This window comes from Rhipicephalus microplus, chromosome X (genome assembly GCF_043290135.1).
Source record: "Rhipicephalus microplus isolate Deutch F79 chromosome X, USDA_Rmic, whole genome shotgun sequence".
NCBI classification, from domain to species: Eukaryota; Metazoa; Arthropoda; class Arachnida; order Ixodida; family Ixodidae; genus Rhipicephalus; species Rhipicephalus microplus.
The window spans coordinates 299,308,573-299,313,875 of NC_134710.1; the positions used below are offsets into that span (position 1 = coordinate 299,308,573).

At 42.5% G+C, this 5,303-nt stretch overlaps 1 long non-coding RNA gene across 1 annotated transcript; it reads right to left on the bottom strand.

Moving 5' to 3' along the window:
* Window positions 1-935: 935 nt before the first annotated feature.
* On the bottom strand, window positions 936-4,658 carry LOC142776204 (uncharacterized). Its single transcript, XR_012887374.1, has 3 exons — window positions 4,351-4,658; window positions 2,943-3,028; window positions 936-2,578 (listed from the first exon to the last, which is right to left on the bottom strand). It is a non-coding gene; the product is annotated as an uncharacterized LOC142776204 (long non-coding RNA).
* Window positions 4,659-5,303: the final 645 nt, after the last annotated feature.

Genomic DNA, 5,303 nt, shown 5'->3' on the forward strand with positions numbered 1-5,303 from the left:
TGAAAATAGTGAACTTCTGGAATATTTAGGAGAGGAAAAATATTTGGTCACGTGGCTGCCTTTTGAACTTCCTGGAATGCCGTCTAGGTGTTGTATGTGAAAAATTTTATTTTAAAAGCACCGCTCCTTCTTTTCATACGAAACTCGGTCTACGTGTTACGTAACAAGAGCTTAATTTGGGAGAGTTGGTTCATCGTGGTTGTGTGCTAGTCACAGCGCGACAACTTTCGGAAGAGACAGAAAGGACAGGAAAGAGCACCGAATGTCAACTGAATTTAATGAATGTGCTACGAGCGCTTTTATACGGAGTACAAGAACCGTGTTCATGCGCGACGACACGTGTGAGCACTACAAAATAATCTTTAACTGTGAAAAGAATACTCCCTCTCGGAAAGGATAAGTGAACGTGTAGTGATGCACTGATCATTGGTTTACCTGATAAAAAATACTTCTACAAACATTAAATTGGCATTAAGTAAACCTATTCTCGTGACGAATGGGGCAAGATTGACTATTCCTGTTGCTGTTTAGTACACACACTTTTGAAAGCTTGCAAGGGGCGGAAAACAACACGCTAATATCATATCTGCTGGCTATTTTTTTAATTGTGAGACACATGATGTGGTATAACATGCAAAGGTTTTGGTCATTATTTTTTGTTGGTCCTGTCTAACTTTACTTTCTGCAGGATGGTTTTGCAAACGGGTGTGATTATTCTGTTGGGATACCCAGCATCTTTTAGTCTTTTAATCTGGTTTTAAACCTGACCTCACCCTTGTGCTAACATGACTTCTGAAGGGTGGCCTGAGTACATGTGGTATCAATTCCTCTTTCTACTAATTTTGAATGCCCACTATCAAAAGGCAGAACATTCTTAGCACTCCTGGGCTGATAGCACCAGCAGATACCCCAACAGAATCATCACACTTGTTTGTGAAACCCTCCTGCAGAAAGTAAAGTTAAAGGAAGCAGGACCAAAAGAAAAAGAGAATGACCAATCACCTTTGCATGTCACACGGTACTACGTACATAAGGTGTCTCACAATTTTAGGAAAAGAGCCAGCAGATATGACATTGTTGTTTTCCACCCCTTGCAAGCTTTCAAAAGTGCATGTACTTACAGCAACAGGAATAGTCAATCTTGCACCATTCGTCACTAGAATAGGTTTACTGAATGCCAATCTAATGTGTATAAGATACCGCTAACATGTGGAAAAGTAAACATAGGACAAACTGGGCAATGCTTCAATGATCAAGCAAGACAGCATGCTTTAAATGTTAAGAAGAGCTATAGTAGTCTCATGGCCGGACACCGTAAAGAATGTAAGTGTAGTCCTAGGTTTCATAAAACACGGTTTTTGAAAAAAAAGCAAGCAGAAAAATGAGAGATTTTAGAACTCTTTATCAGGAAGGCCAAGGATCAATGCATCAGTACACCTTCACTTATCTTTTCCGAAAAAGAGTATTCTTTTCTCGGTTAAAATTATTTTGTCATGGTCACCCATGTGTTGTTGCAGATGAGCCCTGGTCTTGTGCTCAGTATAAAAACGCTCGTAGCACCTTCAATAAAATTAAGTTGACAGCGCTCTTTCCTGTCCTTTTTGCGATAAGATTTTTATTACAGAAAGAATTTCATTTTCTTACAATTTAGATATAATGATGAGTTTTCATTGTATCACAACATGGAGCAAATTGCATCTCAATACGGACAAAAATCACAATTTTGTGAAATTCGTGATATTTTCTCGTATATTTCAGCAGCTTGAGAGGTCTAAAGATACTTTTTCCTCAAAATATACCTTCTGTGGAGTAAATATTCACTGCTCAGATATTCATACAAAGTGCAATATTGCAATAAAAAATGCAAACATAACACATTTTGGCTTTATTCTTGGAAACGAATGTGGCTAAAAAATTGCACTATTACTATTGAGCTTCAAATACCTTACAGAAGCACATTTACTTAACAGGTAGACCGAATTTGCTTTAGAAAAAATAAGCGGTAGTTTTAAAACGAAATTTTCCACAAACAGCACACAGACGGCATTATGCCAGGAAGTTATAATGCCAGCCACATGAACAAAACTTTTTTTCTCGCTGAAATATTCTAGCAGTTCACTGTTTTTAACGCAGTAAGTCAGCACTTTTTTTTTCAAATACAATTCAGATGGTCGCCAAAGTGGCTGGGACGTTTGGCATGGAATGGTCCAGCTATATTTAAGCAAAATAACTTACACAAATAACAATGTTTCTTCATCTACCATGACCACACTAGAAAAAGTTGTTCAGGCATTGTGACACTAAAATTTTCAGCGTCGTACTGCCTGAACAACTTCTTTGATAAACTCCAAACTCACGCCGAGAAAAATCCGCTCAATCACGGTGGTTGTTAAAGGCCTTGCGGCCGTAGACAATGTTGAAAATAAAAAAAAATCAACTCATCAGTGCTGTCACTCTTCTTCGTCATTACTGACACGGAAGATTTTTCGGTTATCCATGTGGAGGTTCAGGAAGTAGGCTTGCTCTAGACTGGGGCCGGGGGGTAGACTACGCAGGACGTCAGCGGCACCCTCTCATCCTGTAATAAGAGCAAATATGACTTCTCTTAAAAGGATGTTCGTGCTGTTCTGGCAGCACCATATATAAAGAATGTGAAGTGTGTATCCTTCGAAATGGCGTGTAATTGACATTACACTGAACTCGAAGCATACAACCCATACATTCTAATAATTTCGTATGATAAAGATAAGAGTTTTCCAGCATACAGCAAATTCCCGAAATGAGGTGAAGTGTAAGACTACAGCTCGAAAATGGCACTTACGAAAGCCTGAACTCACCTAAGAATCAAATTCCTTATAGGGTAGTGAGCCAGTGTGAAAAACAATTCCTAAAGTACAACGCTCAGAACATATAACATTAATCAAAATGCACAAGAAACTCACCTCTTCATGTACAAACAGTGGAGACATCTCTGCTTTCTCTTTTACATGAGAACAAATGATCTTGGGCGTGGCACTAGCGAAGAGGTCTGCAAAAAAAAAGTAAAAGATTTACTGACTTTAATCACGCCTCTAACACTCTGAGGAATTATTACAAGTCACCAATCAGTGCAATTCTGACTGCCTCTATAAGGGCATCAAAAATGAACAATTTTCTCGTTCTTTCTACCCTCACAAGACGCTCCGCTCCGTCAATGGAATCTAATCCAAATTTGACGCTGTGCTTCCTATTTGCCTGCTTTCTAGACGTAGCGCTGCGAACATGTGTTTTGTGCACCTAATATAGCACAGAAATTCGTCATCTATAATTCAATCATCTTAATTCATTGTAATTTGATAAAAGATGTGATAGCTCGTCCAGTTTTTAAAGAGTTGCGGGCCTGCAATAGGCACTGCCTTGCACGTATGAAAGTACTTCTTTAAAAAAAAATTCAAAGCTTGCTTTCAGAAAAAGCGTCTGGCATATTTCGACAATCAAGCCCATCCTCTGATGGCAATCAGGGGCACGCTATTAGCGATTATTGACTACGGGATTTACAAACGTAACCCGTGCCTAAATACTCAGTTAAACACAATCACGCAAGTAAGAGCGCTCGAACGCGGCAGCGCGCGCGGACACCGACTACGTTGCAGCAGCCATGGCTTATGCTAGAGCAACCGCACATAGCTCCAACAGTCACGTATACTTTCTCGATTCTGTTATAACGCCGAACATTATCGCAGATGAAAGCGAAGCACGAAAACAACAAACAGAAACGAGGGAAAACAACGCACGGCGATGGCCAGAACAACGCGCCTTTGGAAGTCTGCTAGATCTTTCCCTGTTGCTGGTGACACTTGTCCTCAATAGCTTAAAAGACCGAGGCGCACGTGCTGGGAGCATCGCGGCATATCAGCACCTCCAACTATACCGTCTTTAAGCAAAAAAAAAAAAGCCATTTCGTACAGTGCGCCTCTGTACATAATTTTTGCTTTTTCTTTCTTTTTTTACGCTTACACCTACAGAAGCACGTTGCACATTTGAGTATTAATAGAAATGTTATTAAGATGTAGCCCAAAGCACATCTTAAAACAATATCAATCACTTTGTGCAGTGTAGAGACAAAGTGCGATCAGCAACTAATCCCGCCCTTGTTAAGTGATCACATCACTCACTGTATGAGTGATGCAGGCACTTACACAACATCGCGCATAGCAGTGTGAACTCGTCAAGTCACACGTTTAATCGGGCATCTGCAACAGGCCCGCGAACGCATGCTGTTGTAAATGGCTGGCAGCCTACTTCGGCAGAGCTGCTGCAGGCGCCCAGCTAGCGCTGTATGATTACTACCTACGAAAACAGTACACTCACCGTTAACAGGCCCACGTTGTCCGTGTCCGCCACTCCATGAATATTCCTTAATCCGAGCGTCACTTCGAACACGGTGTCATGCGTGACCACCATTGAATATGCACCTGTTCGCTAGAACACACACAGCGACCAAGACCCCAGACCAACGCAACGCATTTGAAAGACGATGAGACAGAGGGAGCAACGTTGAGAGAGAGAAGGAGGAGGCACTGGCGGCGGCGTGGCGGCGCCGCAGCTGTCCACGCAGGTGTTCGGTGACGCAACTCTTCGCTTATCTACGCCGCCGTTGTGGGAGCAACGCTGGCCGGGGTGAGCGGGGGGGGGAGGAGCGGGAAACCCGCCAAGGCGGCGCCGAAAGGCAAACGCTATGGCGCATACCGTTCGGCGCGGAATGACTCCTTGTAAACGGCAACTCTCCTCCCAGCCAGTCGCACAGCGACGCAGATTATTTACCAGCCTCGGGTTCTTTGAGTATTTTGACGGAATGCGATTGCAGTGGGCGAAAAATAGTGAAGCAAAACTTGCGGAAAACCAAGTGCACCATGGAATGGCCAGAAACAATAATTATTTCGTCCTCGGTGGCATTAGCGGGAGAGCATCGCCACACCTTTTTCCAGAGCATTTCTTTTCGCATTATCTGTGTCTGGCTATTCCGCGTATGGTGCCGCAAACACTGAACGCGTAGTCGAAGCTGGAACAAATTAATCCACAGTCGCGGATGTTTATTACAAGGCTTGTCACGCACCATGAAACGTGCCGAGGTTGTTATAACAAACTTTTTGCTGACCACATGATCAGCACATAATTTCATATGGTTGCCCAATGAGCTAGCTAAGCACCTGTAGCAAAGGCAGGGCACGTTCTTGTTAAACGTTGTTAATATAAACGATGGTTGTGCATAAGCGCAGTGACAGCTTTCCGTGTGAATTGGTCATAACCCACGTTTTTGAGCG